Genomic DNA, 25,494 nt, shown 5'->3' with positions numbered 1-25,494 from the left:
CATTGTGGCACCATGGGGAACCCCTTTGTCACTGGGGGCCATTGTGACATCCCAGGATTCCACTTTGTCCCCAGGGCTCGTTCTGACACCTTGGGGACTCCCATTGTCCCCAGGGCCCATTGTGACATCCTGGGGATCCCCCTTTGTCCCCAGGGCCCATTGTGACACCATGGGGACGCCCCCTTTGTCCCCAGTACCCATTGTGACATCCTGCTACCCCCCTTTGTCCCCAGGGCCCATTTTGACATTCAGGGGACCCACCATTGTCCCCAGGGCCCATTGTGACATCCTGGGCAACCCCAATGTCCCCAGGGCCCATTGTGACATCTGGGGGACCCCCTTGTCCCCAGGACCCATCGTGGCACCGTGGGTGCCCTCCTTGTCACTTGGGCCCATTGTGACACCATGGGGACTCCCCCTTTGTCCCCAGTGCCCATTGTGACATCCTGCGGACCCCCCCTTTGTCCCCAGGGCCCATTTTGACATTCAGGACACCCACCATTGTCCCCAGGGCCCATTGTGACCTTCAAGGGACCCCCATTGTTCCTAGGGCCCATTGTGACGTCCTGGGGACCCCCTCTGTTCACAGGGCTCATTGTGACTTTCAGGGGACCCCCCCCTTGTCCCCAGGGCTGATTGTGACGTCCTAGGGCCCCTCTGTGTCCCCACGGCCCATTGTGACACTTTAGAGACCCCTCTTTGTACCCAGGGCCCATTGTGACATCCTGGGGACCCCCCCTTGTCCCCAGGGCCCATTGTGACATCCTCGGCACCCCCTTGTCCCCAGGGCCCATTGTGACATTCAGGGGACCCCTCTTTGTCCCCAGGGCCCATTGTGACATCCTGGGGACCCCCTCTTCTCCCCAGGGCCCATTGTGACGTCCCAGGACCCCCCATTGTCCCCAGGGCCCATTGTGACATCCTGGGGATCCCTCCTTGTCCCCAGGGCCCATTGTGACGTCCCAGGACCCCAGATTGTCCCCAGGGCCCATTGTGACATCCTGGGGACCCCCTTTGTCACTGGGGCCCATTGTGACGTCCCAGGACCCCACATTGTCCCCAGGGCCCATTGTGACATCCTGGGGACCCCCTTTGTCACTGGGGCCCATTGTGACGTCCCAGGACCCCACATTGTCCCCAGAGCCCATTGTGACATCCTGGGGACCCCCTTTGTCTCCAGGGCCCATTGTGACGTCCCAGGACCCCCCATTGTCCCCAGGGTCCATTGTTACATCCTGGGGACGCCCTTGTCCCCAGGACCCATCGTGACACCATGGGGACCCTCCTTGTCACTGGGGACCCATTCCGACACTCTGGGGAACCCCCTTGTCCTCAGGGCCCATTGTGACATCCTGGGCATCCCCCTTTTTCCCCCTGGACCATTGTAACACCGTGGGGACCCCCTTTGTCCCCAGGGCCCATTGTGACACTGTGGGACCCCCCCTTTGTCCCCAGGGCCTATTATTCCGTCCCGGGACCCCCATTGTCCCCAGGGCCCATTGTGACACTTGGGGACCCCCCTTGTCACTGGGGACCCATTGTGACAGCATGGGGACCACCCCTTGTCCTCAGGGCCTATTGTGAACATCCTGGGGAACCTCCATTGTCCCCAGAGCCCACTGTGAGTCCTGGGGACCCCCTTGTCCCCAGGTCCCATTGTGACATCCTGGGGAGCCTCTTTGTCCCCAGGGCCCATTGTGCCGTCCCAGGACCCCCCATTGTCCCCAGCGCCCATTGTGGCATCCTGGGGACCTCCTTGTCCCCAGGACCCATCGTGGCACCGTGGGGACCTCCCTTGTCACTGGGGACCCTTTGTGACACCATGGGGACCTCCCATTGTTCTCAGGGCCCATTGAGACATCCTGGGGACCCCCTTTGTCACTGGGGACCCATTGTGACATCCCAGGAACCCCATTGTCCCAAGGGCCCATTGTGACATCCTGGGGACCCCTCTTTGTCTCCAGGACATATTGTGACACTGTGGGGACCACATTAGTCCCCAGGGCCCATTGTGACATCCTAGGAATCCCCTCCTGTCCCCAGGGCCCATTGTGACATCCCAGGACCCCCCTTTGTCCCCAGGGCTCATTGTGACATTCTTGGACCCCACTTTGTCCCCAGGGCCTATTGTGACACCATGGGGAACCCTCCTTGTCACTGGGGACCCATTGTGATACCATGGGGACCCCCCCTTTGTCCCCAGTGCCCATTGTGACATCCTGCCCACCCCCCTTTGTCCCCAGGGTCCATTGTGACATCCTGGGCAACCCCATTGTCCCCAGGGCCCATTGTGACATCTAGGGGGACGCCCTTGTCCCCAGGACCCATCGTGGCACCGTGGGGACCCCCATTGTCCCCAGGGCCCATTGTGACATCCCAGGAACCCCATTGTGCCAAGAGCAGATTGTGACATCCTGGGGACCCCCCTTTTTCTCCAGGACGCATTGTGACACCGTGGGGACCTCATTAGTCCCCAGGGCCCATTGTGGCACCATGGGGACCCCCCCGTGTCACTGGGGACCCATTGTGACACCATGGGGACCCCCCCATGTCCTCAGGGTCCATTGTGACATCCTGGGCACCCCCCATTGTCCCCAGGACCCATTGTGACATCCTGGCCACCCCCTTGCTCCCAGGGCCCATTTTAGCACCATGGGGACCGCCTTTGACCCCAGGGCCCCTTGTGGCACCATGGCAACCACTTTTGTTCCCAGGGCCCATTGTGACATTCAGGGGACCCCATTGTCCCCAGGGCCTATTGTGACACCATGGGGACCCCTCCTTGTCACTGGGGACCCATTGTGACACCATGGGGACCCCCCCATGTCCTCAGGACTCATTTTCACATCCTGGGCACCCCCCATTGTCCCCAGGGCCCATTGTGACATCCCAGAACCTCCTATTGCTCCCAAGGCCCATTGTGACATTCCAGGACCCCCCATTGTCCCCAGGGCCCATTGTGACATCCTCGGCACGCCCTTGTCCCCAGGGCCCATTGTGACATTCAGGGGACCCCTCTTTGTCCTCAGGGCCCATTGTGACATCCTGGGGACCCCCCCTTGTCACTGGGGCCCATTGTGACGTCCCAGGACCCCCCATTGTCCCCAGGGCCCATTGTGACATCCTGGGGATCCCTCCTTGTCCCCAGGGCCCTTTGTGACGTCCCAGGACCCCACATTGTACCCAGGACCCATTGTGACATTCAGGGGACCCCCTTTGTCACTGGGGCCCATTGTGACATCCCAGGACCCCACATTGTCCCCAGGACCTATTGTGACATCCTGGGGACCCCACTTGTCCCCAGGACCCATTGTGACACTATGGGGACCACCCCTTGTGCCCAGGGCCCATTGTGACACTGTGGGTACCACCCTTGTCCGCAGGGCTCATTGTGACATCCCAGGACCCCCATTGTCCCCAGGGCCCATTGTGACATTCAGGGGACCCCCCTTTGTCCCCAGGGCCCATTCTGATACCGTGGGGACCCCCTTTGTCCCCAGGGCATATTGTGACATCCTGGGGTCGCCCTTTGTCCCCAGGACCCATTTTGACACCGTCGACACCCCCGTTTGTCCCCAGGGCCCATTGTGACATCCTGGGGACACTCCTTGTCCCCAGAGCCCATTGTGACATCCAGGGGACCCCCTTTCTCCCCAGGGCCCATTGTGACATTGCAGTACCCCCCCTGGTCCCCACGGCCCATTGTGGCACCATGGGGACCCCCTTTTGTCACTGGGGCCCATTGTGACATCCCAACACCCCACTTTGTCCCCAGGGCTTATTGTGACACCATGGGGACCTCCCTTGTCCCCAGGGCCCACTGTGACATCCCATGACCCCCATTTGTCCCCAGTGCTATTGTCAAATCCTGGGGACCCCCTTTGTCCCCAGGGACCATTGTGGCACCATGGGGAACCCCTTTGTCACTGGGGCCCATTGTGACATCCCAGGACCCCACATTGTCCCCAGGACCCATTGTGACATCCTGGGGACCCCACTTGTCCCCAGGACCCATTGTGACACTATGGGGACCTCACCTTGTTCCCAGGGCCCATTGTGAAACCATCGACACCCCCCTTGTCCGCAGGGGTCATTGTGACATCCTGGGGACCCTCCTTGTCCCCAGAGCCCATTGTGACATCCAGGGGACCCCCTTTCTCCCCAGGGCCCATTGTGACATCGCAGGACCCCCCTGGTCCCCAGGGCCCATTGTGACATCCTGGGGATCCCCCTTTGTCCCCAGGGTCCATTGTGACATCCTGGGCAACCCCATTGTCCCCAGGGCCCATTGTGACATCTGGGGGACCCCCTTGTCCCCAGGACCCATCGTGGCACCGTGGGGACCCTCCTTGTCACTTGGGCCCATTGTGACACCATGGGGACCTCCCCTTTGTCCCCAGTGCCCATTGTGACATCCTGCGGACCCCCCTTTGTCCCCAGGGCCCATTTTGACATTCAGGACACCCACCATTGTCCCCAGGGCCCATTGTGACCTTCAAGGGACCCCCATTGTTCCTAGGGCCCATTGTGACGTCCTGGGGACCCCCTCTGTTCCCAGGGCTCATTGTGACTTTCAGGGGACCCCCCCCTTGTCCCCAGGGCTGATTGTGACGTCCTAGGGCCCCTCTGTGTCCCCAGGGCCCATTGTGACACTTTAGAGACCCCTCTTTGTACCCAGGGCCCATTGTGACATCCTGGGGACCCCCCCTTGTCCCCAGGGCCCATTGTGACATCCTCGGCACCCCCTTGTCCCCAGGGCCCATTGTGACATTCAGGGGACCCCTCTTTGTCCCCAGGGCCCATTGTGACATCCTGGGGACCCCCTCTTGTCCCCAGGGCCCATTGTGACGTCCCAGGACCCCCCATTGTCCCCAGGGCCCATTGTGACATCCTGGGGATCCCTCCTTGTCCCCAGGGCCCATTGTGACATCCTGGGGAACCCCCTTGTTCCCCGGGCCCATTGTGATGTCCCGGGACCCCCCATTGTCCCCATGGCCCATTGTGACATCCTGGGGATCCCTCCTTGTCCCCAGGGCCCATTGTGACGTCCCAGGACCCCCCATTGTCCCCAGGGCCTATTGTGACATCCTCTGCACCCCCTTGTCCCCATGGCCCATTGTGACATTCAGGGGACACCTCTTTGTCCCCAGGGCCCATTGTGACATCCTGGGGACCCCCTCTTGTCCCCAGGGCCCATTGTGACGTCCCAGGACCCCCCATTGTCCCCAGGGCCCATTGTGACATCCTGGCGATCCCTCCTTGTCCCCAGGGCCCATTGTGACGTCCGAAGAACCCCCATTGTCCCCAGGGCCCATTGTGACATTCAGGGCACCCCCTTTGTCACTGGGGCCCATTGTGACATCCCAGGACCCCACATTGTCCCCAGGGCCCATTGTGACATCCTGGGGACCCCTCTTTGTCCTAAGGACCCATTGTGACGTCCCAGGACCCTGCATTGTCCCCAGAGCCCATTGTGACATCCTGGAGACACCCTTTGTCCCCAGGACCCATTGTGACGTCCCAGGACCCCCCATTGTCCCCAGGGCCCATTGTGACATCCTGGGGATCCCTCCTTGTCCGCAGGGCCCATTGTGACGTCCCAGGACCCCCCATTGTCCCCAGGGCCCATTGTGACATCCTCTGCACCCCCTTGTCCCCAGGGCCCATTGTGACATTCCGGGGACCCCTGTTTGTTCCCAGGGCCCATTGTGACATCCTGGGGACCCCCTCTTGTCACTGGGGCCCATTGTGACATCCCAGGACCGCCCATTGTCCCCAGGGCCCATTGTGACATCCTGGGGATCCCTCCTTGTCCCCAGGGCCCATTGTGACGTCCCAGGACCCCCCATTGTCCCCAGGACCCATTGTGACATTCAGGGGACCCCCTTTGTCACTGGGGCCCATTGTGACATCCCAGGACCCCACATTGTCCCCAGGGCCCATTGTGACATCCTGGGGACCCCACTTGTCCCCAGGACCCATTGTGACACTATGGGGACCCCCCCTTGTCCCCAGGGCCCATTGTGACGTCCTGGGTACCACCCTTGTCCGCAGGGCTCATTGTGACGTCTCAGGACCCCCCATTGTCCCCAGGGCCCATTGTGACATCCTGGGGATCCCTCCTTGTCCGCAGGGCCCATTGTGACGTCCCAGGACCCCCCATTGTCCCCAGGGCCCCTTGTGACATCCTCGGCACCCCCTTGTCCCCAGGGCCCATTGTGACATTCAGGGGACCCCTGTTTGTCCCCAGGGCCCATTGTGACATCCTGGGGACCCCCTCTTGTCACTGGGGCCCATTGTGACGTCCCAGGACCCCCCATTTTCCCCAGGGCCCATTGTGACATTCAGGGGACCCCTCTTTGTCCCCAGGGGCCATTGTGACGTCTAACGACCCCCCATTGTCCCCAGGGCCCATTGTGACATCCTGGGGATCCCTCCTTGTCCTCAGGGCCCATTGTGACGTCCCAGGACCGCCCATTGTCCCCAGGGCCCATTGTGACATCCTGGGGATCCCTCCTTGTCCCCAGGGCCCATTGTGACGTCCCAGGACCCCCCATTGTCCCCAGGACCCATTGTGACATTCAGGGGACACCCTTTGTCACTGGGGCCCATTGTGACATCCCAGGACCCCACATTGTCCCCAGGGCCCAGTGTGACATCCTCTGCACCCCCTTGTCCCCAGGGCCCATTGTGACATTCAGGGGACCCCTCTTTGTCCCCAGGGCCCATTGTGACATCCTGGGGATCCCTCGTTTTCCCCAGGGCCCATTGTGACATCCCAGCACCCCCCATTGTCCCCAGGACCTACTGTGACATTCAGGGGAGCCCCTTTGTCACTGGGGCCCATTGTGACACCATGGAGACCCCCGCTTGTCCTCAGGGTCCATTGTGACATCCTGGGCACCCCCCATTTTCCCCAGGACCCATTGTGACATCCTGGCCACCCCCTTGCTCCCAGGGCCCGTTGTGGCACCATGGGGACACCCCCTTTGTCCCCAGGGCCCATTGTGACATCCCAGGACCCCCCTTTGTCCCCAGGGCCATTGTGAAATCCTGGGGACCCCTTTTGTCCCCAGGGCCCATTGTGGCACCATGGGGAACCCCTTTGTCACTGGGGACCATTGTGACATTCCAGGATTCCACTTTGTCCCCAGGGCTCGTTCTGACACCTTGGGGACTCCCATTGTCCCCAGGGCCCATTGTGACATCCCAGGACCCCACTTTGTCCCCAGGGCTTATTGTGACATCTGGGGGACGCCCTTGTCCCCAGGACCCATCCTGGCACCGTGGGGACCCTCCTTGTCACCAGGGCCCATTGTGACACCATGGGGACCCACCCTTTGTCCCCAGTGCCCATTGTGACATCCTGCGGACCCCCCGTTGTCCCCAGGGCCCATTGTGACATTCAGGGGACCCACCATTGTCCTCAGGGCCCATTGTGCGGTCCCAGGACCCCCCATTGTCCCCAGGGCCCATTGTGACATCCTCGGCACCCCCTTGTCCCCAGGGTCCATTGTGACACTGTGGGTACCACCCTTGTCTGCAGGGCTCATTGTGACATCCCAGGACCCCCCATTGTCCCCAGGGCCCATTGTGACATTCAGGGGACCCCCCTTGTCCCCAGGGCCCATTCTGATACCGTGGGGACCCCCTTTGTCCCCAGGGCCCATTGTGACATCCTGGGGACCCCCCTTGTCCTCAGGGTCCATTGTGACAGCCCAGGACCTTACATTGTCCCCAGGGCCCATTGTGATATCTGGGGGACCCCATTGTCCCCAGGGCCCATTGTGACATCCTGGGGATCCCTCCTTGTCCCCAGGGCCCATTGTGATGTCCCAGGACCCCCCATTGTCCCCAGGGCCCATTGTGACATCCTCTGCACCCCCTTGTCCCCAGGGCCCATTGTGACATTCAGGGGACCCCTCTTTGTCCCCAGGGCCCATTGTGACGTCCCAGGACCCCCCATTGTCCCCAGGGGCTATTGTGACATTCAGGGGACCCCCTTTGTCACTGGGGCCCATTGTGACACCATGGAGACCCCCGCTTGTCCTCAGGGTCCATTGTGACATCCTGGGTACCCCCCATTTTCCCCAAGACCCATTGTGACATCCTGGCCACCCCCTTGCTCCCAGGGCCCGTTGTGGCACCATGGGGACACCACCTTTGTCCCCAGGGCCCATTGTGACATCCCAGGACCCCCCTTTGTCCCCAGGGCCCATTGTAGCACCATGGGGACCCCCTTTGACCCCAGGGCCCATTGTGGCACCATGGCAACCCCTTTTGTCCCCAGGGCCCATTGTGGCATTCTTGGACCCCACTTTGTCCCCAGGGCCTATTGTGACATCATGGGGACCCCTCCTTGTCACTGGGGACCCATTGTGACACCATGGGGACCCCCCCTTGTCCTCAGGACTCATTCTCACATCCTGGACACCCCCCATTGTCCCCAGGGCCCATTGTGACATCCACTGCACCCCCTTGTCCCCAGTGCCCATTGTGACATTCAGGGGACCCCTCTTTGTCCCCAGGGCCCATTGTGACATCCTGGGGACCCCCCCTTGTACCCTGGGCTCATTGAGACGTCCCAGGACCCCCCACTGTCCCCAGGGCCCATTGTGACATTCAGGGGACCCCCTTTGTCCCCAGGGCCCATTCTGATACCGTGGGGACCCCCCATTGTCCCCAGGGCCCATTGTGACATCCTGGGGACCCTCCTTGTCCCCAGAGCCCATTGTGACATCCAGGGGACTCCCTTTGTCCCCAGGGCCCATTGTGGCACCATGAGGACCCTCTTTGTCACTGGGGCCCATTGTGACATCCCAGGACCCCCCTTTGTCCCTAGGGCCCATTGTGACATCCTGGGGACCCTCCTTGTCCCCAGAGCCCATTGTGACATCCCAGGACCCCACGTTGTCCCCAGGGCTTATTGTGACGCCATGGGGATCTCCCTTGTCCCCAGGGCCCATTGTGACATCCCATGACCCCCCTTTGTCCCCAGTGCTATTGTGAAATCCTGGGGACCCCTTTTGTCCCCAGGGCCCATTGTGACATCCTTGGACCCCACTTTGTCCCCAGGACCTATTGTGACACCATGGGGACCCCTCCTTGTCACTGGGGACCCATTGTGACACCATGGGGACCCCCCCTTGTCCTCAGGACTCATTCTCACATCCTGGACACCCCCCATTGTCCCCAGGGCCCATTGTGACATCCACTGCACCCCATTGTCCCCAGGGCCCATTGTGACATTCAGGGGACCCCTCTTTGTCCCCAGGGCCCATTGTGACATGCTGGGGACGCTCTTTGTCCCCAGGGCCCATTGTGACATCCTGGGGACCCTCCTTGTCCCCAGAGCCCATTGTGACATCCAGGGGACCCCCTTTGTCCCCAGGGCCCATTGTGGCACCATGAGGACCCTCTTTGTCACTGGGCCCCATTGTGACATCCCAGGACCCCCCTTTGTCCCCAGGGCCCATTGTGACATCCCAGGACCCCACTTTGTCCCCAGGGCTTATTGTGACACCATGGGGATCTCCTTTGTCCCCAGGGCCCATTGTGACATCCCATGACCCCCCTTTGTCCCCAGTGCTATTGTGAAATCCTGGGGACCCCTTATGTCCCCAGGGCCCATTATGACACCATGGGGAACCCCTTTGTCACTGGGGGCCATTGTGACATTCCAGGATTCCACTTTGTCCCCAGGGCTCGTTCTGACACCTTGGGGACTCCCATTGTCCCCAGGGCCCATTGTGACATCCTGGGGACCCCGATTGTCCCCAGGGACCATTGTGACATTCCAGGACCCCCCATTGTCCCCAGGGCCCATTGTGACATCCACTGCACCCCCTTGTCCCCAGGGCCCATTGTGACATTCAGGGCACCCCTCTTTGTCCCCAGGGCCCATTGTGACATCCTGGGGACCCCCACTTGTCACTGGGGCCCATTGTGACATCCCAGGACCCCCCATTGTCCCCAGGGCCCATTGTGACATTCAGGGCACCCCCTTGTCCCCAGGGCCCATTGTGACATTCCGGGGACGCCTCTTTGTACCCAGGGCACACTGTGACATCCTGGGGACCCCCCCTTGTCACTGGGGCCCATTGTGACGTCCCAGGACCCCCCATTGTCGCCAGGGCCCATTGTGACATCCTGGGGATCCCTTCTTGTCCCCAGGGCCCATTGTGACGTCCCAGGACCCCCCATTGTCCCCAGGACCCATTGTGACATTCAGGTGGCCCCTTTGTCACTGGGGCCCATTGTGACATCCCAGGACCCCACATTGTCCCCAGGACACATTGTCACATCCTGGGGACCCCACTTGTCCCCAGGACCCATTGTGACACTATGGGGACCCCCCCTTGTTCCCAGGGCCCATTGTGACACCGTGGGTACCACCCTTTTCCGCAGGGCTCATTGTGACATCGCAGGACCCCCCTTTGTCCCCAGGGCCCATTCTGATACCGTGGGGATCCCCTTTGTCCCCAGAGTCCATTGTGACATCCAGGGGACCCCCTTTGTCCCCAGGGCCCATTGTGACATCGCAGGACCCCCCTGGGCCCCAGGGCGCATTTTGACATCCTGGGGATGCCCCCTTGTCAACGGGGCCCATTGTGACGTCCCAGGACCCCCCATTGTGTCCAGGGCCCATTGTGACATCCTGGGGATCCCTGCTTGTCCCCAGGGCCCATTGTGACGTCTTAGGACCCCCCGTTGTCCCCAGGGCCCATTGTGACATCCTGGGGATCCCCCATTGTTCACAGGGCCCATTGTGATGTCCTTGGGAGCCCCCTCTCTTCCCAGGGCTCATTGTGACTCTCAGGGGACCCCACCTTGTCCGCAGGACTGATTGTGACGTCCTAGGGCCCCTCTGTGTCCCCAGGGCCCATTGTGACGTCCTCGGCACCCCCTTGTCCCCAGGGCCCATTGTGACATTCAGGGGACCCCTCTTTGTCCCCAGGGCCCATTGTGACATCCTGGGGACCCCCTCTTGTCCCCAGGGCCCATTGTGACGTCCCAGGACTCCCCATTGTCCCCAGGGCCCATTGTGACATCCTGGGGATCCCTCCTTGTCCCCAGGGCCCATTGTGACGTCCCAGGAACCCCCATTGTCCCCAGGACCCATTGTGACATTCAGGGCACCCCCTTTGTCACTGGGGCCCATTGTGACATCCCAGGACCCCACATTGTCCCCAGGGCCCATTGTGACATCCTGGGGACCCCCATGTCACTGGGGCCCATTGTGACGTCCCAGGACCCCGCATTGTCCCCAGGGCCCATTGTGACACCTTGGGGACCCCCTTGTCACTGGAGACCCGTTGTGACAGCATGGGGACCACCCCTTGTCCTCAGGGCCTATTGTGAACATCCTGGGGAACCTCCATTGTCCCCAGAGCCCATTGTGAGTTCCTGGAGACCCCCTTGTCCCCAGGTCCCATTGTGACATCCTGGGCAGCCTCTTTGTCCCCACGGCCCATTGTGACATCCTGGGGACCTCCTTGTCCCCAGGACCCATCCTGGCACCGTGGAGACCTCCCTTGTCACTGGGGACCCATTGTGACACCATGGGGACCTCCCATTGTCCTCAGGGCCCATTGAGACATCCTGGGGACCCCCTTTGTCACTGGGGACCCAATGTGACATCCCAGGAACCCCATTGTCCCAAGGGCCCATTGTGACATCCTGGGGACCCCCCTTTGTCTCCAGGACATATTGTGACACCGTGGGGACCACATTAGTCCCCAGGGCCCATTGTGACATCCTAGGGATCCCCTCTTGTCCCCAGGGCCCATTGTGACGTCCCAGGACCCCCCATTGTCCCCAGGGCCCATTGTGACCTCCTCGGCACCCCCTTGTCCCTAGGGCCCATTGTGACATTCACGGGACCCCCCCTTTGTCCCCAGGACCCATTGTGACATCCTGGGGACCCTCCTTGTCCCCAGAGCCCACTCTGACATCCAGGGGACCCCCTTTGTCCCCATGGCCCATTGTGGCACCATAGGGACCCCCTTTGTCACTGGGGCCCATTGTGACATCCCAGGACACCCCCTGGTCCCCAGGCCCCATTGTGACATCCTGGGGACCCCCTTTGTCCCAGGACTTCATTGTGACATCCTGGGGACCCCCCTTGTCCTCAGGGTCCATTGTGACAGCCCAGGACCTTACATTGTCCCCAGGGCCCATTGTGATATCTGGGGGACCCCCTTGTCCCCAGGGCCCATTGTGACATCCCAGGACCCCCCATTGTCCCCAGGGCCCATTGTGACATCCCAGGACCCCCCATTGTCCCCAGGGCCCATTGTGACATCCTCGGCACCCCTTTGTCCCCCGGGCCCATTGTGACATCCTGGGGACCCCCCCTTGTCCCCAGGGCCCATTGTGACGTCCCAGGACCCCCCATTGTCCCCAGGGGCCATTGTGACATCCTAGGGATCCCTCCTTGTCCCCAGGGCCCATTGTGACATTCAGGGGACCCCTCTTTGTCCCTAGGGCCCATTGTGACATCCTGGGGATTTCTCCTTGTCCCCAGGACCCATTGTGACGTCCCAGGATCCCCATTGTCCCCAGGACCTATTGTGACATTCAGGGGACCCCCTTTGTCACTGGGGCCCATTGTGACACCATGGAGACCCCCGCTTGTCCCCAGGGCCCATTGTGACATCCCAGGACCCCCCTTTGTCCCCAGGGCCCATTGTAGCACCATGGGGACCCCCTTTGACCCCAGGGCCCATTGTGGCACCATGGCAACCCCTTTTGTCCCCAGGGCCCATTGTGACATTCTTGGACCCCACTTTGTCCCCAGGACCTATTGTGACACCATGGGGACCCCTCCTTGTCACTGGGGACCCATTGTGACACCATGGGGACCCCCCCTTGTCCTCAGGACTCATTCTCACATCCTGGACACCCCCCATTGTCCCCAGGGCCCATTGTGACATCCACTGCACCCCATTGTCCCCAGGGCCCATTGTGACATTCAGGGGACCCCTCTTTGTCCCCAGGGCCCATTGTGACATGCTGGGGACGCTCTTTGTCCCCAGGGCCCATTGTGACATCCTGGGGACCCTCCTTGTCCCCAGAGCCCATTGTGACATCCAGGGGACCCCCTTTGTCCCCAGGGCCCATTGTGGCACCATGAGGACCCTCTTTGTCACTGGGCCCCATTGTGACATCCCAGGAACCCCCTTTGTCCCCAGGGCCCATTGTGACATCCCAGGACCCCACTTTGTCCCCAGGGCTTATTGTGACACCATGGGGATCTCCCTTGTCCCCAGGGCCCATTGTGACATCCCATGACCCCCCTTTGTCCCCAGTGCTATTGTGAAATCCTGGGGACCCCTTATGTCCCCAGGGCCCATTGTGACACCATGGGGAACCCCTTTGTCACTGGGGGCCATGGTGACATTCCAGGATTCCACTTTGTCCCCAGGGCTCGTTCTGACACCTTGGGGACTCCCATTGTCCCCAGGGCCCATTGTGACATCCTGGGGACCCCCATTGTCCCCAGGGCCCATTGTGACATTCCAGGACCCCCCATTGTCCCCAAGGCCCATTGTGACATCCACTGCACCCCCTTGTCCCCAGGGCCCATTGTGACATTCAGGGCACCCCTCTTTGTCCCCAGGGCCCATTGTGACATCCTGGGGACCCCCACTTGTCACTGGGGCCCATTGTGACATCCCAGGACCCCCCATTGTCCCCAGGGCCCATTGTGACATTCAGGGCACCCCCTTGTCTCCAGGGCCCATTGTGACATTCCGGGGACGCCTCTTTGTACCCAGTGCACACTGTGACATCCTGGGGACCCCCCCTTGTCACTGGGGCCCATTGTGACGTCCCAGGACCCCCCATTGTCGCCAGGGCCCATTGTGACATCCTGGGGATCCCTTCTTGTCCCCAGGGCCCATTGTGACGTCCCAGGACCCCCCCTTGTCCCCAGGACCCATTGTGACATTCAGGTTGCCCCTTTGTCACTGGGGCCCATTGTGACATCCCAGGACCCCACATTGTCCCCAGGACACATTGTCACATCCTGGGGACCCCACTTGTCCCCAGGACCCATTGTGACACTATGGGGACCCCCCCTTGTTCCCAGGGCCCATTGTGACACCGTGGGTACCACCCTTTTCCGCAGGGCTCATTGTGACATCGCAGGACCCCCCTTTGTCCCCAGGGCCCATTCTGATACCGTGGGGATCCCCTTTGTCCCCAGAGTCCATTGTGACATCCAGGGGACCCCCTTTGTCCCCAGGGCCCATTGTGACATCGCAGGACCCCCCTGGGCCCCAGGGCGCATTTTGACATCCTGGGGATGCCCCCTTGTCAACGGGGCCCATTGTGACGTCCCAGGACCCCCCATTGTGTCCAGGGCCCATTGTGACATCCTGGGGATCCCTGCTTGTCCCCAGGGCCCATTGTGACGTCTTAGGACCCCCCGTTGTCCCCAGGGCCCATTGTGACATCCTGGGGATCCCTCCTTGTCCCCAGGGCCCATTGTGACATCCTGGGGATCCCTCCTTGTCCCCAGGGCCCATTGTGACGTCCCAGGACTCCCCACTGTCCTCAGGACCTATTGTAACATTCAGGGGACCCCCTTTGTCACTGGGGCCCATTGTGACATCCCAGGACCCCACATTGTCCCCAGGGCCCATTGTGACATCCTGGGGACCCCATTTTCCCCAGGACCCATTGTGACACTATGGGGAACCCCCCTTGTTCCCAGGGCCCATTGTGACACCGTGGGTACCACCCCTGACCGCAGGGCTCATTGTGACATCGCAGGACCCCCCTTTGTCCCCAGAGCCCATTGTGAAAACCAGGGGACACCCTTTGTCCCCAGGGCCCATTGTGACATCGCAGGACCACCCTGGTCCCCAGGGCCCATTGTGACATCCTGGGCACCCCTTTTGTCCCCACGGCCCATTGTGGCACTATGGGGACCCCCTTTGTCACTGGGGCCCATTGTGACATCCCAGGACCCCACTCTGTGTCCCCAGGGCCCATTGTGACACTTTAGGGACCCCTCTTTGTCCCCAGGGCCCATTGTGACATCCTGGAGACCCCCCCTTGTCCCCAGGGCCCATTGTGACGTCCCAGGACCCCCCATTGTTCCCAGGGCCCATTGTGATGTCCTGGGGAGCCCCCTCTGTTCCCAGGGCTCATTGTGACTTTCAGGGGACCCCCCCTTGTCCCCAGGGCTGATTGTGACGTCCTAGGGCCCCTCTGTGTCCCCAAGGCACATTGTGACATCCCATGACCCCCCTTTGTCCCCAGTGCTATTGCGAAATCCTGGGGACCCCTTTTGTCCCCAGGGCCCATTGTGACACCATGGGGAACCCCTTTGTCACTGGGGGCCATTGTGACATTCCAGGATTCCACTTTGTCCCCAGGGCTCGTTCTGACACCTTGGGGACTCCCATTGTCCCCAGGGCCCATTGTGACGTCTTAGGACCCCCCATTTTCCCCAGGCCCCATTGTGACATTCAGGGCACCCCCTTGTCCCCAGGGCCCATTGTGACATTCCGGGGACGCCTCTTTGTACCCAGGGACACTGTGACATCCTGGGGACCCCCCCTTGTCACTGGGGCCCATTGTGACGTCCCAGGACCCCCCATTGTCCCCAGGGCCCATTGTGACATCCTGGGGATCCCTCCTTGTCCCCAGGGCCCATTGTGACGTCCCAGGACCCACCATTGTCCCCAGGACCCATTGTGACATTCAGGGGACCCCCTTTGTCACTGGGGCCCATTATGACATCCCAGGACCCCCCACTGTCCCCAGGGCCCATTGTGACGTCCCAGGACCCCCCATTGTCCCCAGGGCCCATTGTGACATCCTCAGCACCCCCTTGTCCCCAGGGCCCATTGTGACATTCAGGGGACCCCTCTTTTTCCCCAGGGCCCATTGTGACATCCTGGGGACCCCCCCTTGTCCCCAGGGCCCATTGTGACGTCCCAGGACCCGCCATTGTCCCCAGGGCCCATTGTGACATCCTGGGGATCCCTGCTTGTCCCCAGGGCCCATTGGGACGTCCCAGGACCCGCCATTGTCCCCAGGGCCCATTGTGACATTCTGGGGATCCCTCCTTGTCCCCAGGGCCAATTGGGACGTCCCAGGACCCCCATTGTCCCCAGGGCCCATTGTGACATTCAGTGGCCCCCGTTTGTCACTGGGGCCCATTGTGACATCCCAGGACCCCACATTGTCCCCAGGGCCCATTGTGACATCCTGGGGACACCCCCTTATCTCCAGGGCCCATTGTGACATCCTGGGAATCCCTCCTTGTCACTGGGGCCCATTTTGACATTCAGGGCACCCCCCATTGTCCCCAGGTCCCATTGTGACATCCTCTGCACCCCCTTGTCCCCAGGGCCCATTGTGACATTCAGGGGACCCCTCTTAGTCCCCAGGGCCCATTGTGACATCCTGGGGACCCCACTTGTCCCCAGGACCCATTGTGACACTATGGGGACCCCCCCTTGTGCCCAGTGCCCATTGTGACACCGTGGGTACCACCCTTGTCTGCAGGGCTCATTGTTTCATCCCAGGACCCCCCATTGTCCCCAGGGCCCATTGTGACATTCAGGGGACCCCCCTTTGTCCCCAGGGCCCATTCTGATACCGTGGGGACCCCCTTTGTCCCCAGGGCCCATTGTGACATGCTGGGGACGCTCTTTGTCCCCAGGGCCCATTGTGACATCCTGGAGACCCTCCTTGTCCCCAGAGCTTATTGTGACATCCAGGGGACCCCCTTTGTCCCCAGGGCCCATTGTGGCACCATAGGGACCCCCTTTGTCCCCAGGCCCCATTGTGACATCCTGGGGACCCTCTTTGTCCCAAGACTTCATTGTGACATCCTAGGGACCCCCCTTGTCCTCAGGGTCCATTGTGACAGCCCAGGACCTTACATTGTCCCCAGGGCCCATTGTGATATCTAGGGGACCCCCTTGTTCCCAAGGCCCATTGTGACATCCTGGGCACCCACCCTTGTCCCCAGGGCCCATTGTGACATCCTGGGGATCCCTCCTTGTCTCCAGGGCCCATTGTGATGTCCCAGGACCCCCCATTGTCCCCAGGGCCCATTGTGACATCCTCTGCACCCCCTTGTCCCCAGGGCCCTTTGTGACATTCAGGGGACCCCTCTTTGTCCCCAGGGCCCATTCTAACATCCTGGGGATCCCTCCTTGTCCCCAGGGCCCATTGTGACATCCTGGGGATCCCTCCTTGTCCCCAGGGCCCATTGTGACGTCCCAGGACCCCCATTGTCCCCAGGGCCCATTGTGACATCCTGGGGATCCCTCCTTGTCCCCAGGGCCCATTGTGACCTCCCAGGACCCCCCATTGTCCCCAGGACCTATTGTGACATTCAGGGGACCCCCTTTGTCACTGGGGCCCATTGTGACACCATGGAGACCCCCGCTTGTCCTCAGGGTCCATTGTGACATCCTGGGCATCCCCCATTTTCCCCAGTACCCATTGTGACATCCTGGCCACCCCCTTGCTCCCAGGGCCCGTTGTGACATCCTCTGCACCCCTTTGTCCCCAGGGCCCATTGTGACATCCCAGGACCCCCCTTTGTCCCCAGGGCCCATTGTAGCACCATGGGGACCCCCTTTGACCCCAGGGCCCATTGTGGCACCATGGCAACCCCTTTTGTCCCCAGGGCCCATTGTGACATTCTTGGACCCCACTTTGTCCCCAGGGCCTATTGTGACACCATGGGGACCCCTCCTTGTCACTGGGGACCCATTGTGACACCATGGGGACCCCGCCTTGTCCTCAGGACTCATTCTTACATCCTGGACACCCCCCATTGTCCCCAGGGCCCATTGTGACATTCAGGGGACCCCTCTTTGTCCCCAGGGCCCATTGTGACATCCTGGGGACCCCCCCTTGTCCCCAGGGCCCATTGTGACGTCCCAGGACCCGACATTGTCCCCAGGGCCCATTGTGACATCCTCTGCACCCCCTTGTCCCCAGGGCCCATTGTGACGTCCCAGGACCCCCCCTTGTCCCCAGGGCCCATTGTGACGTCCCAGGACCCCCCCTTTGTCCCCAGGGCCCATACTGATACCGTGGGGACCCCCTTTGTCCCCAGGGCCCATTGTGACATGCTGGGGACCCTCCTTGTCCCCAGGGCCCATTGTGACATCCAGGGGACCCCCTTTGTCCCCAGGGCCCATTGTGGCACCATGAGGACCCTCTTTGTCACTGGAGCCCATTGTGACATCCCATGACCCCCCTTTGTCCCCAGTGCTATTGTGAAATCCTGGGGACCCCTTTTGTCCCCACGGCCCATTGTGACACCATGGGGAACCCCTTTGTCACTGGGGGCCATTGTGACATTCCAGGATTCCACTTTGTCCCCAGGGCTCGTTCTGACACCTTGGGGACACGCATTGTCCCCAGGGCCCATTGTGACATCCTGGGCAACCCCATTGTCCCCAGGGCTTATTGTGACATCTGGGGGACGCCCTTGTCCCCAGGACCCATCGTGGCACCGTAGGGACCCTCATTGTCACTTGGGCCCATTGTGACACCATGGGGACGCCCCCCTTTGTCCCCAGGGCCCATTGTGACATCCCAGGACCCCCCATTGTCCCCAGGGCCCATTGTGACATCCTCGGCACCCCCTTGTGCCCAGGGCCCATTGTGACATTCAGGGGACCCCTCTTTGTCCCAAGGGCCCATTGTGACGTCGTGGGGACCCCCCCTTGTCCCCAGGGCCCATTGTGACGTCCCAGGACCCGCCATTGTCCCCAGGGCCCATTGTGACATCCTGGGGATCCCTCCTTGTCCCCAGGGCCCATTGTGACGTCCCAGGACCCCCCATTGTCCCCAGGACCCATTGTGACACTATAGGGACCCCCCCTTGTCCCAGTGACCACTGTGACACCGTGGGTACCACCCTTGTCCGCAGGGCCCATTGTGACATCCTGGGGACAGCCCCTTGTCCCCAGGGCCCATCGTGACGTGCCAGGACCCCCATTTTCCCCAGGGCCCATTGTGACATCCTCTGCACCCCCTTGTCCCCAGGGCCCATTGTGACATTCAGGGGACCCCTCTTTGTCCCCAGGGCCCATTGTGACATCCTGGGGACCCCCCCTTGTTCCCAGGGCCCACTGTGACGTCCCAGGACCCGCCATTGTCCCCAGGTCCCTGTGTGACATCCTGGGGTGCCCTCCTTGTCCCCAGGGCCCATTGTGACGTCCCAGGACCCCCCATTGTCCCCAGAGCCCATTGTGACATCCAGGGGACCCCCTTTGTCACTGGGGCCCATTGTGACATCCCAGGACCCCCCCTGGTCCCCAGGGCCCATTGTGACATCTAGGGGACCCCCCTTGTCCTCAGGGTCCATTGTGACAGCCCAGGACCTTACTTTGTCCCCAGGGCCCATTGCGATATCTGGGGGACCCCTTTGTCCCCAGGGCCCATTGTGACACCATGGGGACCCCCCTTTGTCCCCAGGGCCCATTGTGACATCCTGGGGTCCCCCCTTTGTCCCCAGGGCCCATTGAAATGTCCCAGGACCACCCTTTGTCCCCAGGGCTTATTGTGACACCATGGGGACGCCCCCCTTTGTCCCCAGGGCCCATTGTGACATCCCATGACCCCCCTTTGTCCCCAGTGCTATTGTGAAATCCTGGGGACCCCTTTTGTCCCCAGGGCCCATTGTGGCACCATGGGGAACCCCTTTGTCACTGGGGGCCATTGTGACATTCCAGGATTCCACTTTGTCCCCAGGGCTCGTTCTGAACACCTTGGGTCCTCCCATTGTCCCCAGGGCCCATTGTGACATTCAGGGGACCCACCATTGTCCTCAGGGCCCATTGTGAGGTCCCAGGACCCCCCATTGTCCCCAGGGCCCATTGTGACATCCTCGGCACCCCCTTGTCCCCAGGGTCCATTGTGACACTATGGGGACCCCCCCTTGTGCCCAGGGCCCATTGTGACACCGTGGGTACCACCCTTGTCCCCAGGGCTCATTGTGACATCCCAGGACCCCCCATTGTCCCCAGGCCCATTGTGACACCGTGGGGACCCCCTTTGTCCCCAGGGCCCATTGTGACATCCTGGGGACCCCACCTTGTCCCCAGGGCCCATTGTGACATCCCAGGACCCCCCATTGTCCCCAGGGCCCATTGTGACATCCTCGGCACGCCCTTGTCCCCAGGGCCCATTGTGACATCCTGGGGACCCCACCTTGTCCCCAGGGCCCATTGTGACATCCCAGGACCCCCCATTGTCCCCAGGGCCCATTGTGACATCCTCGGCACGCCCTTGTCCCCAGGGCCCATTGTGACATCCTGGGAACCCCCCCTTGTCCCCAGGGCCCATTGTGACGTCCCAGGACCCCCCATTGTCCCCAGGGCCCATTGTGACATCCTGGGGATCCCTCCTTGTCCCCAGGGCCCATTGTGATGTCCCAGGACCCCCCATTGTCTCCAGGGCCCATCGTGACATCCTCTGCACCCCCTTGTCCCCAGGGCCCATTGTGACATTCAGGGGACCCCTCTTTGTCCCCAGGGCCCATTGTGACATCCTGGGGACCCCCCCTTGTCCCCAGGGCCCATTGTGACGTCCCAGGACCCCCCATTGTCCCCAGGGCACATTGTGACATCCTGGGGATCCCTCCTTGTCCCCAGGGCCCATTGTGACGTCCCAGGACCCCCTATTGTCCCCACGACCTATTGTGACATTCAGGGGACCCCCTTTGTCACTGGGGCCCATTGTGACACCATGGAGACCCCCGCTTGTCCTCAGGGTCCATTGTGACATCCTGGGCACCCCCCTTTGTCCCCAGGGCTCATTGTGACATCCCAGGACCCCCCTTTGTCCCCAGGGCCCATTGTAGCACCATGGGGACCCCCTTTGACCCCAGGGCCCATTGTGGCACTATGGCAACCCCTTTTGTCCCCAGGGCCCATTGTGACATTCTTGGACCCCACTTTGTCCCCAGGGCCTATTGTGACACCATGGGGACCCCTCCTTGTCCTCATGACTCATTCTGACATCCTGGATGCCCCCCATTGTCCCCAGGGCCCATTGTGACATCCACTGCACCCCCCTGTCCCCAGGGCCCATTGTGACATTCAGGGGACCCCTCTTTGTCCCCAGGGCCCATTGTGACATCCTGGGGACCCCCCCTTGTCCCCAGGGCCCATTGTGACATCCCAGGACCCCCCGTTGTCCCCAGGCCCCATTGTGACATCCTGGGGACCCCCTTTGTCCCAAGACTTCATTGTGACATCCTGGGGTCCCCCCTTGTCCTCAGGGTCCATTGTGACAGCCCAGGACCTTACATTGTCCCCAGGGCCCATTGTGATATCTGGGGGACCCCCTTGTTCCCAAGGCCCATTGTTACACCCTGGGGACTCCCATTGTCCCCAGGGCCCATTGTGACATCCCAGGACCCCCCATTGTCCCCAGGGCCCATTGTGACATCCTCTGCACCCCCTTGTCCCCAGGGCCCATTGTGACATTCAGGGGACCCCTCTTTTTCCCCCAGGGCCCATTGTGACATCCTGGGGACCCCCCCTTGTCCCCAGGGCCCATTGTGACGTCTCAGGACCCCCCATTGTCCCCAGGACCCATTGTGACACTATGGGGACCCCCCATTGTCCCCAGGGCCCATTGTGACATTCAGGGGACCCCCCTTTGTCCCCAGGGCCCATTCTGATACCGTGGGGACCCCCTTTGTCCCCAGGGCCCATTGTGACATGCTGGGGACGCTCTTTGTCCCCAGGGCCCATTGTGACATCCTGGGGACCCCCCCTTGTCCCCAGGGCCCATTGTGACGTCCCAGGACCCCCCATTGTCCCCAGGGCCCATTGTGATATGCTGGGGAGCCCTCTTTGTCCCCAGGGCCCATTGTGAAATTCAGGGGACCCCTCTTTGTCCCCAGGGCCCATTGTGACATCCTGGGGACCCCATTGTCACCAGAGCCCATTGTGATATCCTGGCGACCACCTTTTGTCCCCAGGGCCCATTGTGACATCCCAGGACCCCCTGGTGTCCCCAGGGCCCATTGTGACATCCCAGGACCCCCTTTTTCCCTGTCGAGGGTTAGGATTGCGGGGTGACAATCAAACCCTGGCAGATGTGTTGTCAACGTCCTCTGCCCCCCACTTCCCCCTTTTGCCCCTCCCTCTCCCCCCTTCCCACTCAGCACAGGCGATCGGGAGGGGAAGAAGCACAGAGGGGAGAGAGCTGGAAAAGTTCAAGATGTTTTACTGATGCTACTGATGAGAACAGAGAAAATAATACAAATATACAAAACCCATCTTGTAAGTCTGAGCAACTGCAGAGCCAGCACCCAAAGTCCTGGATCAGACTCTGCAGCCAACCGGAGCTGGATTCAGTCTGTCACTGGCCTCCGTTCGCAGGGACGACCAGCAAGGTCCTCTCCTGATGTCGGCCATGAGGAAAAAAGGGAGAAAGGGAAAAGGGGCGAGATCCTCGTGATCTCCCACTTTTATATGAAGTATTCACGTGAATGGAATGTTATTCACCGTTGGTCAGTCTCTCGATCACCAGTTTCTCGTTGCCCCTCTCGCGAGATGTCCATCTGTGCTTGTCAATAAGTTTGCATTCCCTTGCTGGGTTTAACCAAAACATGTGTCGGGTTCTCCAGGAAAATGCAGCTGACATGAAGGCTTTGGCTGACAGGCAAATTCACTAAAAGAGAAACTTGTTTTTAACAAAACCAGGACATTCCACCCCTTATCATATGACATTCACTGAATACTTAAACCTTATCAATACAATCTATCAATATAATCTAATTAATCACTACTACTATATATATATACATATGTACATATATACACAGGAGTAATTAATCAGTGGACCATCCTTTGAAAAGTTCATTAAGTTCATTTTGTCACCACAGTCTCCCAGGGCAGGGAAAATGGTCCAAGTGCATCTCATGACCCCTGTTGGTGGGTTAAGGACACCAACTTCCAAGAAGGTGTCGGGCGCCACTCGAAGAAGCCAGCGCTGGTTTCATCACCATTGTCTTGATCTGAAAGACACTTATTAAACATTGTTAGTGCGGCAATTCACATCGTACAGTTCAGCATTGCACATTTTCACCTAAAATCCAATCCCCTTGAGGTGCACACCGAACTTCTCCATCCTTAAGCATCACCCACCAGGTGCTGCCAGGTCCCTGGGCAAAAACAATCCCACGAATAGGTTTGCCTGTGCCTGAGGCAGGAGGAACCCAGACTGCCTTTCCTAACATATTTTCCATGTGTACTACAGGGACTTTATCTCCTTCCACAGTCCATAGAATTTCTGATTGGGCAGGCCCGGCTCGATTGGTTGATCCCCTGGTGTTGACCAACCAAGTGGCTTTTGCTAAATGTGAATCCCAGTTTTTAAAGGCCCCACCACCCAGTGCCTTTAGTGTAGTTTTTAACAAACCATTGTACCTTTCAGTTTTCCCAGAGGCTGGTGCATGATATGGAATATGATATACCCACTCAATACCATGTTCTTTGGCCCAATTGTCTATAATACTGTTTTTGAAATGAGTACCATTGTCTGATTCAATTCTTTCTGGCGTACCGTGCCTCCAAAGGACTTGCTTCTCAAGGCCCAAGATGGTATTTCGGGCTGTAGCAGGAGGTACGGCAGATGTTTCCAACCATCCAGTGGTTGCTTCCACCATTGTAAGTACATAACGCTTACCTTGGCGTGTTTGTGGAAGTGTAATATAATCAATCTGCCAAGCTTCTCCATACTTACACTTTAACCATCACCCCCCACATAAGGACCCCCCATCTAAGGACCCCCCAGTTGTGCCCAGGGCTCATTGTAACATATCAGGACGCCCCATTGTCCCCAGGGCCCATTGTGACGTCCCAGGACCCCCCGTCATCCCCAGGGCCCATTGTGACATCCTGGGGACCTCCCTTTGTCCCCAGGGCCCATTTTGACACCGTGGGTATCCCCCTTGTCCCCAGGGCCCATTGTGACATCCTGGGGACCCCCAGTTGTCCCCAGGACCCATTGTGACAACCTGGGGACCAACCTTTGTCCCTAGGGCCCATTGTGACATTCCAGGACCCCCCATTGTCCCCAGAGCCCATTGTGACATCCTGGGCACCATCCTTGATCCCCAGGGCCCATTGTGACATCCCAGGACCCCACTTTATACTGAAGGCCCATTGTGACATCCTGGGGACCACCATTGTCCCCAGGGCCCATTGTGACATTCAGGGGACAGCCTTTTTCCCAAGGGCCCATTGTGACATCCCAGGACCCCCCTTTTTCCCCAGGGCCCATTGTGGCATCCTGGGGACCCCCTTTATCCCCAGGGCCCATTGTGACATCCTGGGGACTCCCCTTGTCACTGGGGACCCATTGTGGCACCGTGGGGACCCCCCATTGTCCCCAGGGCCCATTGCGACATCTCAGGACCCCCCAGTTGTCCCGAGGGCCCATTGTGGCATCCGAGGACCCCCTTTGTCCCCATGGCCCATTGTGACACCATGGGGACCCCCTTTGTCACTGGGGCCCATTCTGACATCCCAGGACTCCCTTTGTCCCCAGCTCCCATTGTGACAGTCAGGGGACCCCACTTTGTCCCCAGGGCCCACTGTGACATCCTAGGACCTCCCTTTGTCCCCAGGGCCCATTGTGACATCCGGTGGACCCCGTTGTCCGCAGGGCCCATCGTGGAACCATGGAGACCCTCCTTGTCACTTGGGCCCATTGTGACACCATGGGGACCACCCCTTTCTCCCCAGAGCCCATTGTGACATCCTGGGGACCCCCATTGTCCCCAGGGCCCATTGTGACATTCAGGGGACAGCCTTTTTCCCAAGGGCCCATTGTGACACCGTCGGAACCCTCGTTGTCCCCAGGGCACATTGTGATATCCTGGGGACCCTCTTGTCCCCAGGGCCCATAGTAGCACCCTGGGGACCCCCTCTTTCTTCCCAGTGCCCATTGTGACATCCCAGGACCCCCCATTGTCCTCAGGGCCCATTGTGACACCATGGGGACACCCCTTTGACTCGAGGGCCCATTGTCACATCCCAGGAGCCCCCTTTCCCCCCAGGGCCCATTGTGACCTCCTGGGGACCCGCCCTTGTACGCAGGGCCCATTGTGAAGTCCCAGGACCCCCTTTGTCCCCAGGGCCCATTGCAACATCTCCGGACCCCCCAATTGTCCCCAGGGCCCATTGTGGCACCATGGGGACCCCCATTGTCCCCAGGGGCCATTGTGACATCTCAGAACCCCCCAATTGTCCCCAGGGCCCATCAAGACATCATGGGGAACCCCTTGTCACTAGGGAGCCATTGTGACACCATGGGGACCCCCCCTTGTCCTGAGGGTCCATTGTGACATTGCAGGATTCCACTTTTTCCCCAGGGCCCGTTCTGACACTGTGGGTACCCCCATTGTCCCCAGGGCCCATTGTGTCACCCTGGGGATCCCCCATTATCCCCAGGGGTCATTGTGACGTCCCAGGACACCCCATTATC

The 25,494-nt window shown here is 60.6% G+C and overlaps 1 long non-coding RNA gene across 2 annotated transcripts in view; it reads left to right on the top strand.

Annotated features, from left to right (window-relative positions):
- LOC139826090 (uncharacterized) overlaps positions 1-22,868 on the top strand; it is a 567,662-nt gene extending 544,794 nt beyond the window's left edge. For both annotated transcript variants that reach the window (XR_011736157.1, XR_011736158.1), the window contains exon 3: positions 22,166-22,868. This is a non-coding gene — a long non-coding RNA (uncharacterized lncRNA). The remainder of the gene's footprint in view (positions 1-22,165) is intronic.
- The last annotated feature ends 2,626 nt before the right edge of the window (positions 22,869-25,494 follow it).

The sequence above is a fragment of the Patagioenas fasciata genome, chromosome 34, assembly GCF_037038585.1.
Source record: "Patagioenas fasciata isolate bPatFas1 chromosome 34, bPatFas1.hap1, whole genome shotgun sequence".
Classification (NCBI taxonomy): domain Eukaryota; kingdom Metazoa; phylum Chordata; class Aves; order Columbiformes; family Columbidae; genus Patagioenas; species Patagioenas fasciata.
This window is presented reverse-complemented; position numbering and strand designations above follow the sequence as displayed.